This window comes from Buteo buteo, chromosome 1 (genome assembly GCF_964188355.1).
Source record: "Buteo buteo chromosome 1, bButBut1.hap1.1, whole genome shotgun sequence".
NCBI classification, from domain to species: domain Eukaryota; kingdom Metazoa; phylum Chordata; class Aves; order Accipitriformes; family Accipitridae; genus Buteo; species Buteo buteo.
The window spans coordinates 30194350-30218209 of NC_134171.1; the positions used below are offsets into that span (position 1 = coordinate 30194350).

The following is a 23860-nucleotide window of genomic DNA, read 5'->3' on the forward strand; positions in this document are numbered from 1 at the left end:
CCATCCCACTGGGTGGGGAGAAATGAGCGAGTGGCTGTGTGGTGCTTAGTTGCTGGCTGGGGTTAAACCACAAGCATATAGGAAAAACATTAGAAAAGGGAGGGAAAATGTATACAGTGTTAAAAATCAAAGAAGAATCTTTTTCTCCCTCAATTGTTAGCAACATCTGCTTTGAACCTATTTGAAACCAAGGTTTGCATGGAGGGTCACTGTAGGGCTCCAGCTGAGGTCTGAAACTTCAGAATAAATCAAAGGGATTATCTGCAAAGCCACACAACAGAGAATGTCAGCTCTGCATTTCTATAAATGTCATTTATGATCTGATTGGCACACGGAGAATGAAAACACAGCGGCGCACAGGGATGCTCCAGGGCAGTCACCAGCACAATGCAGCCCAAGTGGAAGTCTGGATGTGGTGTCTGTGATGGGAGGAGAGAGGGTCTGATCACCGCCAGGGAAACCACAGAAGCTAGTATTGCGACTGGCAAAGGTGCAATTTGTCCTTTATTTTAATCACGACAAACATCTCCCATTTGAGAGAAAAGCCAAGGATGTTTTTTTAAAGAGTAACTAAATTTAGAATCCTAAATCTCCACTTCAGCTTTTAAATAAGCGTTCAAACTTTAGCAGTGCTGAGCATCCAGGGATTGCACGTGTATGTCTCCATGGGCACTTCAGCACAGATCTGACATTTATTATATAGGGGCACATCCTGCGATCTCTGGAGCTCACTGGGGAGGCATGGCAAGAGCCAGCAGTGTGCTTGGAAAGCTTGTTGTTGGCCTCAAGTGTAGGAACCTCTTCTGGAAACTGCTCTTTGGCATGCAAGGCGCGCACAGTCCGCATGGCTAAGTACTTCACTGGATCTCAAGCTCTGAAGCTGCATGCATAAAAATCTGGCCACTTACCTACATGACTAAATATGGATTTGAGACCTACCTTTGGAGAGTAATTTTTTTTTTTTACATTTTGGCCTCAATATCTGTCATTGGGATGTTTCTATTTTACGGGAATATTTTATTGCCTTCTTCTTGGCAAAATTCAACTGCACAACATGTAATATCAACTTTTATGAAGCACTGCAAACTCAGTACTGGAGCCTCTCAAGTTACATGAAATTAAACCTGTCAATTCAGAGAACAATTACAGAGAAAAACTACAGCACTTACTAGAATAAATTACATAAATTAATTGCAGGAGGAATTTAAGTTAGGCTCAGATGTGCTTTCTGAAGGAAGTTAATGTAACGAATTCATTAGGGAACCATTCAGTTGCTCCCTCAAGTAGGCCATATCTTAATTAAAAAACCACACATGTTAATAAAGCTATGGTAAATGCCCTGTAAGTCTAATAAGGCCTCCCAATAATGTTCTTGCAAGAACTTAGTAAAACTGCAGGTTTTACTAAACGATATAGAGCTTTATGAACATACCACCCTAGGACCTATACGTTCAAATGTCCTCAGTCTTTTGCAAGTTATTCTCAGCTAACCTCCTTTTGTCTACAGACTGGTGGCTGCACTTTGGCAAGGACAGATTTGTGCTCCCATCAAGGACTTTCTTGCTATTCACGCATCAGCCAACACCCTTCAGCGACGCTTTGAAGTTTCACCCTCGGCTCTGCTGCCTCTCACCTACTCCGCAAGGTACTCCAAGTGGTACCACGCACGTGGCGGACAAACGATACATTGGGAAGAGGGACGAGGCTCGTGTCCAGCCGGCAGTGGGTGAGGCAGCAAGAACTACCAGTACGGCAAAGCCTCCTTGGCCAGCGTGCTCCAGAACAGAGGACACGTTGCACGTGTGAAATGGTGCGGCTGTCCTCCTTCAGAACAGCCGGCATGGTGGGACACGGATGGGACCCTGCCACTGCCTTTTCTAACGTACCTAGTCGGGACCCTATAGCCCTGTTTTTTCCTTTCATTCTCCAAGCATCTGCAAGCTCCCGTTGTGCGAGAGACCACCTGGAGCCAGACGAGCCTTCGTTCAGGCTACAGCCTTGCTTATGCTCAGGTGGCACTGTTAATGCAGCACTTCACGCTACTGGGGCTGAGGAACATCGTATGCAAAGAGAAGTGTTCCTAAGCAACTGTGCTTAAAGCCTTCATAAAGAAACACCCCAATGGCCTGTTTTGTCTCTGCACTATGAAGCAGCAGGGCAGGGAGGAAGCTCATGTAGAAGTCCATGGAAGTCTAGATGCTCTACCCACTTGGCCTCAGAGGGCAACCTCAGGAAAACATGGCAAGATTTGTAAATGTCCTTATTTTTATAAAACTTTTGTTCCTTATGTTGATTACAAGGAATCATGCTTTTAAAACAACAACAAAGTGAAATAAGTCCTTTAGTATTTTTGTTTAATTTTTCCATCTTTTTTTAGCATAGACAATGGAAATGAATAAGAACAATGTTTTTTGCATTCACGGTCCAATTTGATTGTATGTTCCTCATACTGCCAGGTCAAGCTTGCAGACATAATTGGAAAATGCTTCCTTCTGAAAACAACTGTCCTACCTAGAATTTTTAAAAATGCATGAAACCGTTTCAACTGATGCATCTAAGAATGATAGTAATGGAGAAATATCCAAGAGACATTTTCTTTCCCAATTTAAGTTCTGAGCCAGAACTAGAACTCATGGTGTTGTTAAACTGGTGAAGGCAGCTTTATACAATAACATAAATGTATAGAAATGTAAGATCACAATTAAAACTAATAGTTGTTGTAGGGGTCGGCGTTCGGAAGATCTCACGATGTCACGGAAAGTTAGAGGGTTAGTCGCAGCCTTGTGATGTACCTGTAACCCCACCTCCCCTTGTTAGTATAAAAGGAATTAACTGCGCAATAAAAGGCGGAAGTTGGTGCTCACACTGTGTGTGTTATCTGTCTCTTTCCCTGGTCCGGGCCGACCAGTGATCTAAGCATGGCACCTTGATATGTAGCGAATGCTACAGTTGTAATCTATTTAACAGCTACTGAAGCAAGACAGGAACAGTGGTGGTGATTAATTGGAAATGTATTGGAAAGTGTAGGATCTGGGCATGACATAAATGGTATAGAATAAGGTGTGGATACCGTCCTGGTTTCAGCTGGGATAGAGTTAATTTTCTTCCTAGTAGCTGGTACAGCATGTTTTGGATTTAGTGTGAGAATAATGTTGATAACACACTGATGTTTTAGTTGTTGCTAAGTAGCACTTATCCTAAGTTAAGTATTTTTCAGTTTCCCATGCTCTGCCAGCAAGCTGGTGTACAAGAAACTGGGAGAGCATAGCCAGGACAGCTGACCCGAACTAGCCAAAGGGATATTCCATACCGTAGAACATCACGGTCAGTATATAAACAGGGGGGAGTTGGCCGGGAGGGGTGGATCGCTGCTTGGGCATCAGTCAGTGGGTGGTGAGCAATTGCATTGTGCATCACCTGTCTTTTCATGGGTCTGATTTCTTTTTGTTATATCCCATTTCATTACAATTATTATTATTATTAAAATATTTTATTTTAGTTATTAAACTGTTCTTATCTCAACCCATGAATTTTACTTTTTTTCCTGATTCTCCTCCCCATCCCACTGGTAGCAGGGTGGACTGAGCGAGCAGCTGTGGTGCTTAATTGCTGGATGTGGTTAAACCATGACAAACAGGAAGACAAAAATAATTACATTTTAATGCTAAGCATAAGTATCTATTCAAAAAGGCCTCTTCACCCAGTATGCTACACAACAGGTGAACAGCCATCTGAAAACTGACAAGGATACTAGGCGCTTAGGCTGCATTCAGTGGGCTCTACTTAATAACAGATAATAGTTGCAATTTTATTTTTCCCCCTTATATGAATTAACAGAATTATGGTACATCCCTTAACTACCTTTTGCTTTATATTCATAACTGTGCTCAGAATAATTTCTTTGTTTCTGTTTAAAAAATGTCACAGCTTACCTTCTAAAATTAAAATTAAACTATAAAGGGATTAAGTGTTAGCCAAAACACTAGAAGTTTGTTTTCCAGGAAACGTAGCATGAAAGAGCTAAAAGCTAAATGCCAATCCTGTATTAATCTACACTGCTATGACAGTTTTGATGCTAACAGGAGGTAGAAATACACTATAACAAGTTTACGAAGTTCACGGTAATAAGAAAAGGAGCTGTCAGATAAACAAAAATATCACAGATTTCTAGTTCTTGTAATATTTGAAATTCGAGCATGAAAACCTGAAAAATGACACACCATTTTTGATACATTTTATTTACTATTCAGCTAGCATCGCACTACCCAACTGGAAGAGAAATGAAAGAAAGACTAAATGCCATGCTCGGTGTAATTATGACAGAAAAAAAATGTATAACAACAAATTCTCTGAAGTGCTAAAGTTAATCTATGACATTAGAGTTTATAGCTTAACTGCAATTTTAGAAGAAAAATACATTGTTTGAGCTGCACCATGCTCAATTCTGAAATCCTAATTACAGAGGGTATTTGGGTGTGCTTAACCGTATGTGAAGTCCCACCGAAGTCCAGCCAGAATACCTTCAACCTTATTTTAGCATCCCAACTCCCCAGGAAAGAGAAATCCTACTACTCTACTTTTACTACAGGGAAATCATTCATCCTAAAATAAAATATGCAAAGTGACTGTAACCAAGAATAACACCCAGCATAAGTGGACATTTCATGGTAATTCCCCTGGTGACTTTTAATTCAATTTCAATGAAGTGTCTTACAGGGCTGCCTTTTTCAAAACACATTTCGTTGACATTACCAATGATACATATCTTCACAGTATATGTTAATGACACAAAAGGTGAGTATTCCCATTTTGTGGCTAAATTTCAAACAAGATTTGGAAAGTTTATAGCCATGAACTGGTAGACGGATGATCTTGTAAATCACCACCCAGCAGCTCAGGCACATGCTCAGGAGCTGCCTGGTACTGTGTGCCCACAGGACCTCTGTGGACTTAGCTGGCTCCATCAGATGCTGCTACCGCCTAAATAAAAACCTAACTCCAAGCTCGGTTCAGAGCAGGTTTGCTGAGGGAATGACAAGGATGACTTACTGTGGCCTGCTGGGCACAAGCTGATCAGAAGAGAAAGTCAAGGAGCGCATCTGCCAGGGGCTACAGGTGTTAGGAGGGAGAAGGAAGGGTTTCCTTTTCTCTATACTATCAAGCACCTGCCAGCGCATTAGAGAGAACAATTTCCCACCTGGCAGATCACACAGGACTTTCTCTCTTCCTTCCATCAGTAGTGCATGAATTGCAACATGCTCTGCCTCCCCAAATGTAGCACACAGCTGCCTATGGTGTGTGAAAATGTTCATGATGCTGAAAACCAGAGAAATGTGGCTCATGATGCTCTGCTGGAGACTGGGGGTTGTACAGGGCAAGGACCATTTTATACTTTTTTTGCTCCTTCCTTCTCTGAAAACAAACATTGACACTGAACACTGAGGATAAAACAGGGCAAGGGCAGAACAGCTGTTCTTCTATCCTGCAAGTGACGATAAGTGTAACAATTTCCAGAGAAAAAGAACATAAATGTTTATGCTAAAAAGGCTTCACTGCATAACATAAAGGAAAACTTTTAAACACATAATATTGAAAGCAACAGCCACAATTGTCCACACTGAAATCGGGAATTCTACTTTAATGGCAACCTACCACAGTGCAAGTTGTACCTGACCAAGGGCAAAAGGACTAGAAACTGGAATGCTGAAAATTTCTGCATTTACACCATGACTACTCTTGGCCCTCACTGGAGCTGTTTTGCCCTGCTACCGGTGGTACCATGCACGTAAATGAAGGGTTTCGTCTCCCTGGTGTCCTGGCCTCACCAGGGGACACCTCCGGCAAGGGGCTGGCTGGGGCTGTGGGAAAGCTGCTGCAGACTTGTGCTCTCCCAGTCTAAGAGGCTTAACATCCCATTGCACATTAGAGAGGAAAACGGGTAGCAGGCAGTGAATGGGTGGTAAAGAAGCTGTGCGTGCATCCCTCAGCTGGTCACACGTGTGCTACCTAGGCAAGGGGTGTATATAGGGCACAGATGTCCATATTCTGCAGGCAGACGAGAAGTTACGCTGAAGCACAGCCCTCTCAAGCCCTTCCATCACAACCAATGGTGATCATGGCAAGGAGCATGTGTGGTTTAAGCCACACACAGTATCCACTGTGTGTTACCAGCTCAATTGTATTGCATGCTGTGCATACAACAGACTCTCTGGAGACAAACCCCTGTCTCTGGTGAGTCACTGTATTGATCTGCTGAACAAATGACCTGATGTGACGTTACTGTGTTTCATACCTTCCTCTGCAGAATACACAGAGAAAAACTGCCACCGTTTGTACAACTGTCTATCTGCAAAGCACAACATTGTACACGTGGGCTTGGGATGCCTGAGTCAATTTTTGAAGCTATGAATCGTAAACAATTTAATTCTAGTACAAAACCAAGAGATATTGTCTGTCACCTTACCAGAGTTTGACATTAGAATGCTTTGCATCTAGATAAAAAGGTAGATGATAGTTTAGCCTACAGCATGGGTGATTATGTTATTTGGAATAAGCATTATGTCTCTGATGAGATTAGAAAAACTGTATTTTGCAGAGGCATTTGCTCTTCATGAATCTCATGGAAATATATATGCAAAACCAGTATTACATTTGGAGTCAGAAATAAAACAGGAGAGGTCTTGTCAAATTTCTCGCTTCATCTTTGGTTTAAGTGGTTGTTTATATTTTTCATCACCTGCTGTAAAACTATTTCATTTGAAATCATCGCTGGACTAGTGTCTCAAACGATAACTCATCTTGTTTTGGGAATATTTCACATCTCAGTGAGAATAACATCCTCTAAAAAGTACCTTGAGAGAAGATTTTTTTCTTTATGAAAGCAGATAACACTGACTCATCTAAATGATTTAAAAGTCTTCCTATGTTCATCTGCTCTTATAATCCATTGAAACTGTGCACTGCACTTTGCAGAGATCATAAGAATACAGCCCAGTCCAAACATCTAACAATTTGCAGTTAAACAAGAAAAGACATCCAAGTAAAAAGCATGGGCAGAAAGAACAATAATAAAGCAATAAAAAACGCAAGTTAGAAAGAAACCACTGCATAAATTATCCCACTTTATGTTAATTTTAAAATTGAAATTACTGTTATACAAGAGAGAAGACACAGACTGCATAAAGTGTACTTTGGGTGAAAAGCAAAAGAGAAGAAGTGAGGCTGCGGAAAGGATCTGAAAGAGGAGAGAAGGAACCCTACTATGGGAAGAGAGACCAGCGTGGCACTATTTGTTTCCAAAGGATGAACAATGACATCATGTGCCAAGCCACCCCTGCCTCCGAATACATTGGTGTTGCAGCTGGCCACTACCAAGACACAGCAGATCCCTGACTACGAATAACACAAAATTATACAATTGACGCTCATTTTTATTCTTTCTTGTCTATTAACTAGAACGCACACTGTAGTGCAGATGGCAAGTATCAGTCAGTGAAGAAAATGCTCAGCAGTATAAGCCACAAGCACATGTATAGAGGGAGGAAATATCCTAGAGTATTAAGTGGAATAAACTCATATTCATAAAACAGATAATAATTCATAATATGTGCAATAGATAAAAAAGATGCTGGCAGAGGCCTCAGTTTAGCAGAAAATGTAAACACACATTCAACTTACGAGGTGTGACAGGATGAAGTTAGGCCAGTGCTTAAGTGCCTTGTTGAATTAGGGTTAAACTCTCCAGTTTAAATTCCAAAATAATTGTGCTATTTTAATTAACCAACAATTGAATGGCTTGTAGAGTTGGTCTAGAATGTTTCTTAAGCACTTAAGAACTAACATTTTTTGCCTTTAAAACAAATCGAAAACATTGTAAGCTTTGGTGAAAACACAGCTTTTAACACAGGCCTGAAGAAACAACAACTGATAGAAAATGCCTGGGATCTGTAGTCATTTCCATTTAGTATAAATTGTTAATGTTTCCAGGAAAAAGAAATAATGAAAAACACTCATAATGTTGTAGCCAGGTTTTAACACCTGCTTATTTATTGTGGCCAAAAGAATGAGGATAACATAATCTATGCTTCAAGTATATGGCAGAAGCATAGGGATTTTTTTAATTAAATTGTGCCTGCCTAAGAATGAAAGAGGACATGTAATTTCAAAATTAACTGGGTTTTTTTGTTTGTTTGTTTAGGAAACAAAGACATTAGCAAATGCAAGCAACCAGTCAAGCCTAAAGGACAGACAGCAGCAACTTCGCCATGAGGCTGATCTGTGGCAGCCCAATGCTGTTCACTGCCAGGGGACTGGGCAAGTGCAGCTCAGAGGCACTGTGGCTCCAGACCACCAATGACTGTCATCTGCAGGGTGCCCGTACAATGGCAATTGTATAACTGCAATAGAAATATTTATAATAATATATCTAAGCTAATAGGCTGTCAAATGATCATTAGACATAGATGCATTTCAATGGGTATGTACCACATGTAAATGAAGGCTGTGGAGGAGAGGAGGAGACTCCTGAGACTCCTACCATAACCACGTTTCATTTCAGAAGGGGAAAATATTGACTAATTTTGGTCCTGAAGTCCTTATACCAGCTTGTGACAGCTAATCTCAATGAATAATTCCTGCAAAGGGAAGAATTATATGAAGATGTAGTTGTGAGTGTAAACACTGTGAAAAATCACATCTACAGCTTTTTCTCCTGCATGCAAATTCAACCTCGAACCTGACTGAACCTTTCACACTGTTAGGTTCCCTCATTCACTACTAATTATAATTAATCGGGACTGCATTCATAATGGTTCGTTAATTTTCCTTGTGTGGTTCTTTCCAGTACAAAACCACTCAGAGAAGGAAAGACACCTCACACTTCCATGAAGATCTTGAAACCAGAAGAATGGCCTCATTTTCCCCACTTTTACGCTTTTAGCCAAAGGACTGGTGAAACTGGTGAAAGAAAAGTTTAGGAATAAGCCAAGAAATTGTAAAAAAATAAAACCCATGTCAGAAAAACTGTGAGTTATCTGCTTCCTTGATGCATTTGCTACTGACCAAGTTGTTTCTCACCCTTCCCTGATAAGTTGGTGGCACGTTTGGAGACATACATGCTGCCCTCTGTAGCTAATTTCTGATTGCTACTTCACCTCCCTTTTTAAGCTGCAGAAATGGAGAATTCTGAACACAAACCAGCACCAACAGCACCACTCCCAGTCATGCTCCTCTTCTCCCACTGAATATATATCTATTTTCTTCAAAGCTTTGTCCCTGTGCAACAAAGATGTGTAAAAACCAACCCCTGCCAGCTCGCCTGCCTTCTCTTCTGGCAGCTTTGGGCACAAAGTACTTTGTCATCAGTTATCTTCTGCTGGCTGTCATTGAAAAACTGTACCATATTTTCACAAGAGAGATGGAAATAAGGCAAACACCTTGCTTTAAATTATTTTATACTGTTGTCTCAGCTGAAAATGTTACTTGACTCGGTGCATCGACAAAGAGTGGCTCTGCACATTTGCAATGCTGTGTTTTATGCTGCCCTCTGAGAGAGGTACCTGGGGCACTGAAACAACTCAGCAGGAGAAGCATCAGCAAGGGTCACCTGGCAGTAATTGCTCATGTGTTTCTGTTGCATGATGCATGTCTGACATGGTGAATGCAAACAAGTTTCCCCTTTCACTGCAGAAGGATGGTGGTTGTGGGGAGTTACCACAGGTGGCCTAACTTTTAACATCAGCTCCCACAGTTAGGCACCACCAAATTAAAAATGCAGAATATAGCCATATGCCGAGGTATAGACGTGACACTAACAACTGACTAGAGAGCAGATGCAGGGCTCCTGTGAGGAGATTGGCCTTAAAAGTCCCCACCATCCTAGCCTCAGGCCACAGCTACCTCCCCTGCTCCCAACCAGGTCAGTCAATAAACTGCAGGTACCTGGAGGAAAACAAATCAGGGAATGGCAGAGGAGATACGGATTCAAAAAACCAGCCCTCTTGTCACCTCCTGAGCACTGGGTCTGACTTTATTAAATTTATTTATTAGCAGAATTCTGCTTGTTCATTTTTTCTTACCTGATTTGGAAGTAGCCCTAATTACTGAATGTCCCTATCTGCTTTGGTGGAAAACAGTGGTGAAATGTTTCTCTATTGAGATTCAGCCTGTACAACAAGAAACCCCATATGTTGGTGTCCAGATCTGGTTCTGTTCCTCAGCATTAACGTAAACCTGCCATTTTTTATAAAGGTCTTGCTATCCCTTATCTGCTTGGAAATACACCCATGTACTGCCTGCATTCTCTGCTGGCTCCTTGGTAAGTATGGTGGCACCTCTGTGCTGGAAATGCTGGGTGCTTCATGGCCAAAACACATGTGCCTAAGCAACAGACCCTTCTAAAATGATGAATCTCAGCGCTTTCAGGCTAAGGAGCAAAAGCATGACAACACATATAATTAGAGATAATTAATAGGCCAAGGACTGTTCCTTCAGAAGTGCTGTGGTTGATACATATCTCCCTCCCTGAATTCCTGGTGTCATTAGTCATAATGTGCAGTGCCACTTCATTCAGCTCCCAGGAAAAGCACCGTCTCACAAGGATGATGCTTCATCCAGACTGACCAGGTCTGCCCATGGCAAGGCTGTTCTGCTTCTGGCTGATGGGACACATCCAGCTGGCCCTGAGCAGAGCACACAGCAAGCAACGATCCCCCTGCACTAGGTGGAATATCACGTTTAAGCTTGTACCGTGATCCCCCGGTCTTGAATTGTCCTGTCACAGCTTATTATAACTCTCTTAAGTTAGTTAACTCTCTTAAGAAGTTTAATTAGACCTTTTGCTGCTCTTGCAGAACCGCACTTGTTTTATGTTGATTATTGGCCATTTAAAAATATTCTGAAGTGGGATTCATCTCTAATAGTGTTAGCCATCTGAAAACCAGAAATCTAGTTCACACTTGTTATCTCATCCCAGGGAATCTCCTGCAAAGGCCAATCTGTCTGCACTGACTATAAGTAGACTCCAGAAAGCTTCACATGCTAACATCAAACTGTGAAATAATTCCCACTTCCAACTAAAGGCCCAAGTCATTAACATGGAATAAGCTAAAGTAATACAAATCTGAGATTAAAAAAAAGGATTAACCTGTAGACCAGAAGAACTATGACGGGCATAATAAGGCATGTGGTGGTGTTCTAAAAACCAGCTATGAATAGATGTCACCATCAGCCCCCAGCACATTCAAAGTCAGAAACACTTACTCTGCAGATATAAATAAATTGTCCTACTTTCTGCTTATGCCAACACTACAGAAGGGAAAAAGTACAGATATATCAGCTAGATTAGACCTTATCCTGGGAATGACAAATGGAACGTGATCCATTTGTGAGGAGTCTTTAATATGTATAATACTTGCTTTATTTATTTAAGTTTTTTTTACATAGTCTTTTTCATAGCTTCTCCAGAGTGCTGCACCAAAGTAAAAATTCAGGGTGTTACCTTTGCAAAGATTGTCTCAACCAACTCTTGTAGGCAAAGGGAGCCAAACAAAAGCAGAATGAAGTTGTCTCTAACTAAAATCCTGTCTGAGCAGAAAAGCAGCAGAATCCAAAGCTCCAATGTGTGAACCAAAATGGACACAGGTTGGCTTTCACATCTGAGAGTGTTTTTGCAGAGCTATCAGCTATAGAAACATATTTGCAGTTGTAAGTTGAGCAAATTTGATATGAGTCACAGTGGCTGTAAACATGCAACCCCCCCAGAGTTGTTTGCAAGTCATTTCTCTGCATATACCCACTTGTGTTCAGTTGAAAACGGAATAACTGAGTAACCACAGAATACCACATGCAGTATATAAATGTAAGAGAAGAGGAAAAATGACACAAGCAACTACAGTCTGGTCACTTGCCTTTCAAATAGGCATAAAGTTCAAGCAGATTTTGAAAAGAAAAGCTAAGTGTTAAAAATGAATGAGGAAGGCAGACAAAAACTTACAAATGCAGGTGATAACCAGGCTCGCCATACCTCTTTCTGGGTGAGATAACTGACTGTTCAGCTGACAGAAGTCTGGTAGATGCAGTCTATTCAGATTTCAGTAAGACATCTGATACAATGCCACCTGGAGAATTAGTTTGGAGTGAAGAGATGGGACTTAATAAAAGAATTGTAATGAACAGGCTGAAGGAGAGACGACAATGGCCTGGGATAGACAGAGAGTCTTAGTGACGTTCCTTGAGGACTGGTCTTACTATTTTTGTTGATGAATTTTGCACAAAAAGTAGGAGTGCTGATGACAAAATTATGAGGTATTGTCAAAGGTAGAAGGAGCCTGAAATATTGTAGAAGATTTAAGTTCTGAAGCACAAGAAAAGAGACAAAGCAGACCAGTATAGCAATACAAAATGAGATAAACCTCATCAAGGTCATCAACTTAGTGGGCAATAATAAGAAATCTCTCCATCAGCTTGGACTCTGTGATGGAAAACAACAGGAAGAGAAGAATCTGGGTGGTATTAGTCGATCTGGGGATCACCCTGGGCTATCAGCATTGCATAAGGCATGTAAAACTCATCAGATAAGATACTTGCTGTAGGTACACAGTCATGCTAGTTCTGTCCTAAAAATGATAAAACTGCAACAGAAACAATTTTGGTCACTGGTGCTTGAGATACTTGAATTCAAACTGGAAGAGTTGAACTTCTTTGAAAGAAGATCTGTGAGCATGACTACAGAAATAAGAAACCATTTTTATCTGCAAAAAATGGGGCATGTTCAGCTTAGCAAGAGGAAAATTGAAGATACGTAAGCTGGAAAGTAGAATAAAGTATCCAATCATCAAAGGAACAAGGTCCTGAAAGAACCTTTGTGTGAGAGTAGTTGGATGTGTCTGGAAACAACAGCAGTTTCAAGATGGATTTTGATAAGTTTATAAATGAGATTATGTTTGCCTTGAAAGGAGCAGGGGGCCTGATTTGGTGGTGAGGGAAGCACCTCCATGCTTCTGTCCTTCCATGTAGACCCTTGATAATTTCAAATAATTTTTATATTTCAGAGATTTAATATTACATCTAGGAGAAAAACCATGCAATTGTTCAAACTCTCTATAAATGTTCTCATAAATGCTAATGCAGGATTTTGACTATTAAAAGCGTAGAAATGTCTGGCAGCCTTTTTAAAAGCCTGGTTCAGTCTAGCTGCAGGCTGTCAGTGACCAATTTCACCACGCACATTTTTCTGCCCTGACAAATGGCTCAGTGGATAGCTGTGGGACAGCCTGTCTGAGAGGTTTACAACCCGCTAATGACAGAGTGCTCAAAGCTGGGAATCGGTCTCTAATAGAAATGAAAATATCTCCCCCCCCCCCCCCCCCGCGAAAGTTGTTACAATTCTCCTTCCTTCTCTCAAAGTATAAATGTTGAGTAAATTGCCCAGCCGTCAGAAAAGACTGGTAGGAATAGTAAAGCCATCAGAGACCACAGATGTGTAGCTCTTTCACTTCTCTAATAAGCCAAACTGCTTCGGCATTGAAGAAGTGTGGAAAGGTCATCAGAGAGGCAAAGTAATGAAACAGTCAAGGCTGAAAGGAAAGGCTTGAAACTAATTATATGTGTTACGTTTCTAAAAGGCAGGAGAAACAAGGGGTTTGCTGGCATACGCAGGCTAGCAAATGGGATTCTGTAGGATCTGCAATTCACTCTCATGGGGAAGGACTTGCACCACGTACTTCTGGGTGGCATGGAGAAGCAAATGCACTGCCTCACCGTTGAGAAAGCTTACGTGAATGGAGGGAAGGATGAGGCAGTGGATATATCTGTTAGAAAGTATATTTCAAACACCTCCTGCTGCCTGTACTGCAGAGAACAGGGAGGTGGCATATAGCAACCGCCTGGTCCAACAGCCAGGGACATGCATTTCCTTGTTCCTCTGAAAGTCTGCTCCAGTCTGGGTGAGCTGGAAACCTCTGAAAGATCATTGCTCACACATGCTCAGTTATGCCTTGCTGGATTTTCACCATCAAGATGTCTAAGGTTGCTCTTGCCAAACATACTCCAGTCTTTCACGGGACATGGTGCTAACAGAGCAGTCCATCCATAATTGCTAAATAGCGGCAAGTTGTGATCTGTTACCTCCCAGCTCCTAACTGTGATCAGACAGCAAAAAATGTGCCATTTTCACAAAACACCGTAAGGCTGTCCCATTTCCTGGGCTCTACCCAGCCCAGGGCTGTTCAGCCACCATGCTGGTGCCATGGGGTTAGACCCGCAGCTGCAGCAAGGAGCAGGCTACTAATGGCAGCCAGGCAATGACAAGGCTCTGTCAACAGATAAAGTCTATGTTGAAAATGAGTTGTAGAAACCTCATTTCTACTTTTTTTTTTTAATGTTTAGTAAGCTGTTAAACTACAGAGGAATTTAACAAAAATCAACTATACTTATCAATAAATTTATGACGCTGACATATATTTATTTTATTAAACCTATTCCTGGAAGGTTAGCTTCACAAAATTCAGCATCCTGTTTTTATAGAAGACTCAGGAAAAAGAGATTCATACTTGAGATGCCTAAAGGGCTCCAATCAAGCTCTTCATATTTACTAAGAATGTAAACAAAATGACATGACTTCAGTAGGAATCATTTACTCCAGACTTTTTACAAAGGACAATAAACATATGGAAGGAATTACAGAAAGGGAGTCAGTAAAGAAGCCTAGTTCACCAGAGAAATGGTTTGTATAGGAATAAAATTACATACGAAAGGGAGAAAAAATAGGTAAGCATAGAAAATTGGGTCAAGCATAAGGAGGAGTTCTCTTTTCTTTGGGCAAATGTTTCTTATGTTCTTGATGGAGTTTTAAGAGCAGCTGCTGCAAGAATGTAAAATCAGATGTCAGGAAGCAACAGTCTGTGTATCATATACAAGGAGAGGAATTTTATCAGGTTCCATTTTTAGGGACCCTTAAAATATGGTAAGAGGCAAAAAAAAAAAAAATCACAAAAAGCATTTAAAAAAATCACAGACCATGACAGACTCATAAACCATAGAAATTACTAGGAATATGGGACCTAATACAGTCGAGGTTTATTACAAAGCATAGCAGAATTGGAGGCAGCGTACATAAGTGTACCTGGCAGCAAGCACCAGGAAGAAGATCAGGATGGGACTGGGCATCTTTTGCTGTTTGGAGATCCTGCTCAACATGCGAAGTTCCCCAGTGAGAGGAGCTGCTCCGCTGCCCTCAGGATGGAGGATGCAGGAATGATCAGAATCAAAAATACTGTGTAAACCACAAACAATACAAACAGGCTGAAAGGCCCAAATCCACATGGCTCCGTGCGCCTTTCAGCTCCTCAGATTTTGGAGGAGACTGACTTCTAGCTAGACTTCCAGCTCAATGGGAATACGCTTAGGAAGGACGCATTGAACGCTATCTTACTGGCATCGCGGAGATGTGGTGGGATGGCTCCTATGACCGGAGTGTTGGAATGGAAGGATACAGATCGCTCTTTAGGAAGCACAGGCAGGGGAGACGAGGAGGGGGCATCACCCTCTAAGTCAATGACCAGCCAGTCTTGAGCATGGAGCTCTGCCTAGGGATGGATGAGGAGCCGACCAAGAGCTTATGGGTCAGGATTAAAGGGAGGGCAGGGACAGATGATGTTATAGTGGGGGTCTGCTACAGGCCACCCGACCAGGAAGACGGAGCGGATGAGGCCCTCTACAGACAGATAGGAGCAGCCTCACATTCACAAACCCTGGTCCTCACAGGAGACTTCAACCACCCCGATATCTGTTGGAGGGACAATAGAGCAAGGCACAAGCAATCCAGGAGGTTCCTGGAATGCGTTGATGACAACTTCTTTCTCCAAGTGATAGAGGAGCCAACGAGGAGAGTGGCTATGCTGAACCCTGTTCTCACCAACAAGGAGGGGCTGGTGGGGAATGTGAAGCTCAAGGGCAGCCTTGGCTGCAGTGACCACAAAACAGTGGAGTTCAAGATCCTTAGGGCAGCGAGGAGGGCGCACAGCAAGCTCACTACCCTGGACTTCAGGAGAGCAGACTTTGGCCTTTTCAGGGATCTGCTTGGTAGACTACCATGGGATACAGCCCTGGAGGGAAGAAGGGCCCAAGAAAGCTGGTTAACATTCAAGGTCACCTCCTCCAAGCTCAGGAGCGATGCATCCCAACAAAGGGAAGTCAGGCAAAAACACCAGGAGGCCTGCATGGATGAACAAGGAGCTCCTACCAAACTCAAACACAAAAAGGAAGACTACAAAGGGTGGAAACAAGGACAGGTAGCCTGGGAGAAATACAGAGAAATTGTCTGAGCAGCCAGGGATCAAGTTAGGAAAGCTATAGTCCTGATAGAATTAAATCTGGCTGGGGATGTTGAAGGCAAATAAAAAAACTTCTACAGGTACGTTGGTGATAAAAGGAAGCCTAGGGAAAATGTGGGCCCTCTCTGGAGGAAATGGAAGACCTGGTTACTCAGCATATGGAGAAGGCTGGGCTACTCAATGACTTTTTTGCTTCAATCTTCACTGGCAAGTGCTCCAGCCACACCACCTGAGTCGCAGGAGGCAAAGGCAGGGACTGGGAGAATGAAGAACCACCACTGTAGGAGAAGATCAGGTTCAAGACCATCTAAGGTACCTGAAGGTGCACAAGTCCATGGGACCTGATGAGATTCATCTGCAGGTCCTGAGCGAACTGGTGGATGAAGTGGCTAAGCCACTATCCATCATATTCGGGAAGTCGTGGCAGTCCAGTGAAGTTCCCACTGACTGGAAAAGGGGAAACATAACCCCCATTTTTAAAGAGGGAAAGGAAGAAGACCTGGGGAACTGCAGGCCAGTTAGTCTCACCTTTGTGTCCAGCAAGGTCATGGAGCAGATCCTCCTGGAAACTATGCTAAGACACATGGAAAATACGGAGGCAATTGGTGACAGCCAACATGGCTTCACTAAGGGCAAATCATGCCCGACAAATTTGGTGGCCTTCTACAATGGGGTTACAGCATTGGTGGATAAGGGAAGAGCAACTGACGTCATCCACCTGGACTTGTGCAAAGTGTGTGACACTGCCCTGCATGACAGCCTGGCCTCTAAATTGGAGAGACATGGATTTGACAGATGGACCACCTGGTGGATAAGGAATTGGCTGGATGGTCACACTCAAAGAGTTGCAGTCAATGGCTCAATGTCCAAGTGGAAACTGGTGACAAGTGGTGTTCCTCAGGGGTTGGTATTGGGACCGGCGCTATTTAACATCTTTATTGGCAACATGGACAGTGACATTGAGTGCAACCTCAGCAAGCCTGCCGACAACACCAAGTTGTGTGCTGCGGTCAACATGCTGGAGGGAAGGGATGCCATCCAGAGGGACCTTGACAGGCTTCAGAGGTGGGCCTGTGCAAACCTCATGAAGTTCAACAAGGCCAAGTGCAAGCTCCTGCACATGGGTCAGGGCAATCCCAAGCACAAATACAGGTTGGGCGATGAGTGGATTGAGGGCAGCCCTGAGCAGAAGCACTTGGTTGAGAAGAAGCTCAACGTGACCTGGCAATGTGTGTTTGCAGCCCAGAAAGCCAACCATATCCTGGGCTGCATCAAAAGAAGCGTGACCAGCAGGTTGAGGGAGGTGATTCTCCCTCTCTGCTCCTCTCTCAAGAGACCCCACCTGGAGTACTGCATTCAGCTCTACGGCCCCCAACATAAGAAGGACATGGACCTGTTGGAGTGAGTCCAGAGGAGGGCCGCGAAGATGATCAGAGGGCTGGAACACCTGTCCTATGAAGACAGGCTGAGAGTTGGAGTTGTTCAGCCTGGAAAAGAGAAGGCTCCAGGGACACCTTACAGCAGCATTCCAGTACCTAAAGGGGCCCTATAGGAAAGCCGGAGAGGGAATTTTTACAAGGGTGTGTAGTGACAGGACAAGGGGTAATGGCTTTAAACTGGAAGAGGGTAAATTTAGATTAGATGTAAGGAAGAAGTTCTTCACTATGAGGGTGGTGAGGCACTGGAACAGGCTGCCCAGAGAAGTTGTGGATCCTCCATCCCTGGAAGAGTTCAAGGCCAGGTTGGCTGGGGCTTTGAGCAACCTGGTCTAGTGGAAGGTGTCCCTGCCTATGGCAGGGGGTTTGGAACTAGGTGATCTTTAAGGTCCCTTCCAACCCAAACCATTCTATGATTCTATGAAACCTTGGAAGACTGAGCAGTTGTGGGACGTCATGAACTCAGTTTCTCATTGGAGAATATTAATTTGGTTTAGCTGACAATCTTTTTACCAGCTTGTAAGTTAAAATAAGAGTGTTATTTTTACATCTTTATGAGAAAAAAAAGTCCACACAAAGTTACCGAAAAAGCAGTATTTGAAAGTGACATCATCGGACCTATGTTACAAGGAGATTAGCAGTAAACCTGGGCAGAAGTTTGAAGAACCAGAGGCTCCAGGAGTATTAGAGTCAAAGTTTAAACACAAGTTAATTAGGCTCAAAATATTGCACTAATCTGTTTGGTAAATATGGGCTTAAAAACTGTTTCAGAAAGGCTCCTTTGGCTACTGGAGAGGTAGGAGACAAGGGACTTGACTTCTAGAGAAGAGGTATCTCTGGAGAGCTAATGTGTGGCTCAAGGGTCTTTCTTCAGGCAGTCACTGGTTTTAATGCATGCCTGTTCACAGAATCACAATTCAAGTGACCTGAGTTGATAGACCCATTTTGCTTTTATGGATAACTGCAAAATAGGCCACCAAAGCCAGCTTGATCAGAATAAAAGCTGAAGACCGAACTGGCACACAGAATAGTCTGGATCTTCCAGGAATGCTGGGCAGCATAACGAAGCTTGTACTGCTGTGCCTTAGGCTCCCCTGCTTCATGTTAAAAACAGCAATTACTGTTTCCCTAGCTGTCGATGTGTAGCTTCTGCACCCACCACATTTGCTTCACAAATTGGGAAGACCATCTGCAAACACCACATACTTGTTACAGTAGGATTTTCACCACTGAAACCTCTAAGAATTATTGAAAATATTTTAGAAAGTAAACTGAATGGGTTGTGCTCTACTTTCAGTGAAAATGCATTTCATCCCTTGCTTCACAGGGAGCAACACTGAAGCAAAACTGTTCACCACTGAAAATCTCATTATGGCTGTGTTAATGCAAATCAGAAATGTTGGAATTGCATTTTACACCCAGCGTATTCTCAACTAGCAATCAAAAACGCTGTGTTAGATATCACATATCCAGCTTAATTAAATCTTTCCATCCCTAAGCACTAAATTTAGCTTATTTTACTTACGAGAATGACCAGCATGCCAACCTGCCCTATGGGTGGACAACCTGAATGCACAGAACATGCCAGACCTGATCACTCAGTTCTGCACTGTGAATAGCTGATTAAGCCTCTTTGTAGCAGTGGCTACAGCCTGGCCTACCTAGATGGGTAGACAGCTTTATTTAACCAATAGACCATACACTTAATATCAGATCAGAGCGATAGACACACTAACGTAGGTGGTGGGTCAAGTTCTTCTGAAGAGTACACCAGCATCCCTCTGGATCATTCAGGAGTGATAATGCGAGTGATAATGCAAGTGATAATCCATAGGAGCCACTGTTACAATAAACTTTGGGTTTTTTTTTAAAGGCAAGAGTTCTTCCTTTCACTTTAAGATCCCTCCATTATAAAGTGATGGGTGAATTATTTCTGCTTTGATTAGTCTATTACAATGTAACCAAGAGAACAGAAAGACAGCCAAAGAATTGCAGTGGTATTAAAGTTCTCCAGACTGTATTAAGGTATGTAAAATCACTGTTTTAAGGCATGATTTCAGTTCTAAGTTATACACATAAAATACTCTAAACCAACCTGAAACAGAGCCTGAAGTCTAAATTGCCACCAAACTCCCAAGCTCAATAGGGAGTCTCACACTTTCTTCACTGTTGGAATCACTTCTCAACAGTGATGGCCTTTATATCTCCGCCTCCAGATTGCATCTTAACCCTCCAGTAACTGCAACAACTGCTCAGCTATTAAACGACTGAAGAAAACACTGAACACATTTTTACCATCTTTTCAGGGAACTTATCAGCTACGAATAAGAAAGGGGTACTTGTGCGGTACGATCAGACAGCTCTTGGCAAAGTACAAGCAAAGGCTGTTTGGTCACCGTTTTGGTACAGGCAGCCCATGCCTTCCCCAAGTCCCCTTCTCTCCTTTCTTTAGACAAATCCCTTTGGTAATTCAATACTGCAGTATCTTTCAAATCAAAGGATTTAAGCCAATTGTTCTGACAGACATCTAGGAGATTCCCCACCCTAAGGACGAAAGCATGAATTTTAGCACAAGTCAGTGTGAAAAAGCTACTTCAAAGAAACACCAATACAACACACAATTCTATAAACTACTTGAAATGATCCCTCTACACATTCATTAGACTGAAAAGGGGCATGCCATTGTATACAACCACTCCTGGCCTTAACGCTGCTTTCTGGCCTCTGATGTTCAAGGCATGGCCTTAGGGAAAACTGGAAGACTTAGAAAGGAGTGGCAGGCTTTTCAAGGTAGCTGTCTATCCACATGTCCTCCTCTGGGTAATAGTATAACTCTCATCAACTTCTATTTGTTACTTACAAAGGGGTTTTGCAACTGAGGAGGCTAACTAAATGAAAAAAAATAAAATTAAAACTGGTCAAGAACTGTGTTTAGCAATGTAGAAAAATCTGTGCTAGAAGAGATACCTTGCAAAAAGCTGGTAAATACACTGAGTGCAGGCAATGTTAGTAGGCAACATTTCAGCATATACTCATTTGTGCTTTTAACAAATTAAAGCGCTTTCTCAAATCAAGACCTTAATTTGGCAAACTGTGTTGCAACACCGCAAGAGAGCTCCTTTTCTTTGCTCTAGGTCAAGTTTACTGATGCAGTATATCTAGCAGTAAATCTATGCAAGCAGATTTTTTAATGCTTATAAATCCACTGGGGAAAAGAATTCAGGATCTGATTGTTGATTCCCAATGTATGAGCTGGAACATTTTAGAAATCAAATTAAGATACGGGTTTTGGCATGTTCCTATACACACACACACACACAGAGAATATTTATTTCTAATCTATCTATATCTATGTTTATCAGCTCTATCATCTTAGAAAGAAAATACTTTATGCAAAACAAATTCTATACCAAGAAACTTATCATGCTACTCAAACTCCAAGCCTAAGAACATCTATCAGATCTAAAGACTGTTTAAAAAAAATCATGAAAACAACTAGCTGAGCTAGAACAGACATTTGGTGGTGGTGTCACTCCAGTTACCCATACACGACCATGCTAAAAGCCAATTACTCTGTGTGTTCTGTTGAAAAATGTCTGTAGAGAAGCTGTGAAGTAATTCTGACCCACTTCCAAAAGTACCTTTATGGTCTAGGCATTTAAGTCCCATTAGTTGCATCTACATTAGATTTTAGTTTGGATTAGGAGTTTTCATGAGAATCTTCTCCTAGTTCCCACTTGCTGTGCTTCGATTTGCATTACAGAGTAACCTTGGAGTGCACAAACTGAATTCCTTGCCATTGAAACTAAAACAAAAATGTCCTCCAACAACTAATCCAGATCACAGGAGCAGATAAGCATGAGTCTCCAACTCATCAAGTGTGGACCCTGGATCCTCAGCATCAGCTGTGACAGTGTGCATGGAGAACAAGCAGAAGGGAAACAGAAAGTTACTTCACTCATGTAGAAAACACTATGACATACACACAGAGCTATGTGATTTAAAAAAAGTAAAGTAACTTTAGTAGGCAGCAAAGACATGCAAAACTGCAATGAAACCTTCAGCTGTTTGAAAAGCTCTAAAAATAATAAATGACAGTGCTGCTAAGTACCATGAAAGATAATGGGGTGGAAGTAAACATTTCAGAATTGTTAGGATAAGAAAGGCAGGAGATACTAAGATGATGGCTCTGAAAAGGAAAAAGAATGAAAGAAAAAAATCTGTGAGTGAGTCTAGGTCACCCTTTTTCCATGAGGATGCACAAAGCAAAGCAGACTTGTGCTCAAGGAATCACTAATGTTGGGAAGCTCAGCCTTTAAACAGATCCTATTTTTTTTTATTTTTGATTTGAGCTCCTCTCTACATCTCCCCTTTAAAAAAAGAAAAAACCACCAAACCAAAAAACCTGTGACATTCTTTTGTGTGCTGTTTATCTCCATGCACTTACTGCATGTGAGAGTTTCATTCAGCTATGTGAACGGAAAAGACACACATCAGTTCACCATACCCAAGGCTGCAAAACAAACGCAGCAGCTAATGAATGCTGGTTCAGTACAGCCCTTCTCTGTGCTGTATCTGTGCCTTTGGGTCTTCAAAATCCACAGGGTACAACTAGGTTGAAGCATGCAAAGCTAAGATGAACCCTCATGCTACCTTCTATACCAGTGCTTGTCCCACAGATGTTAGGAGTGATTTAAGGAGTAGAAGTTTCTCTCCTGCTTGTACTGACAACTGCTTGGACAGCATCATGTGGCACAATGGCCCCTAAGGCCTCTGTGTTACCATAGAAGATGATCAGATCTTTTCTAACAGGTTCTTCAAACCAGGTAGTAAGGAAAAAATTGTATCTTTCTGTGTTGTGCTAATGTAGTGCTTCCATAGTCCAAGAAATAGAGGGATTTCTAGGAAGGTTACATCACCCAAGTCAATCTCCAAAGATTAACAAAAGGCCATAGTACAGATGCCTTTAGTTCAGCTGACCAATTTGCCTTACTCCAGTCCAGTTGGTCTTCTGTGCTGAAAGACCAGACTGCCAAATTCCCACTCCCACCGGTGAACTAGTCTTGTGCTTTTTAAGTTGTGTTTCCATGCTTTTGTAGAGAGGAGGGAGAGATTTCCTCCCGTCTGGAGGATCACCTACTTCTTCCTCTGTCTACAGTAATCCAACTCACCCTGCAAGAGCTTGTTTTTGTGGGGAGGCAGAGAAAGGCAAAGCTTGGCAGGGCAACCCCCTCCAGGAGAGGCAGGGAGAATTAGGATGGCAGGATGCAACACTGGATGCTCCTTCACGTGCTCATTAGGCTGTAGATGATTACGGAGCCATTACAGCACCACTGTTCTGTGAAAGAATAGCATTAATAGGCCTAATTGCTGCCCTGTGTCAGAGGGCAAAACTGGCTCTCCTCACTTCACGGGTACATGCTTTGAGTGCCTCTGGATTGAGCAGTGCCTCGGCACGTTCCCCCTGCTCAGCCACACCACAAATCCCAACACGTGCAGCTGGATGCAGGGGTGCTATCCCATGAAACACTAATTGCACTGCAGCTCAGGAAAGATACCTGAATACGTCTCTAATATCCCAGATCATCCTTAGCTGAAAAGCCTTGCTTTTTTCAGTCCCCACAAGAAATGGTCCTCTCTTTGTCACAATAAATAAAACCAACGTGTCAAGAGAATCCTGAATTTCATTTACAGCGTGTCTATGAAACAAAAACATTTATTTGAAGAAAGCAAATGGAATTTTAAGAGCTTCTGTCTTGTCCCCGATGGAAAAAAAACACGCTTCCTAAATGATTGTATCCCTGCTCACCTATTTTGCTGACAGTTTGGGTGCTCAGACACTCCTGTACTGCCCTCTGCTGTTCCATCCTCAGCCTGCTAGTTTTGGACAGAAAATTAGCAGTCAGACAACCAAGCAAGCAACAGCTTGTTATTTTTTTTCCTATAAGGTAGGAAAAAGTTAAATTTTAATGTCAGTTGTCAGAATGAACCTAGATTTGATTTTACAATGATAAGAAAGAATAGAAACTTAAAATGTGCATGGTAGGTAATACAGCACTGACTGTACTGAAGACTGAACAGAAACTGCTTGAC

The 23860-nt window shown here is 42.3% G+C and overlaps 1 protein-coding gene across 1 annotated transcript in view; it reads right to left on the reverse strand.

Moving 5' to 3' along the window:
- The window catches only part of SCFD2 (sec1 family domain containing 2), a 207268-nt gene that overhangs the window by 21405 nt on the left and 162003 nt on the right, over positions 1 to 23860 (reverse strand). The window lies entirely within an intron of this gene.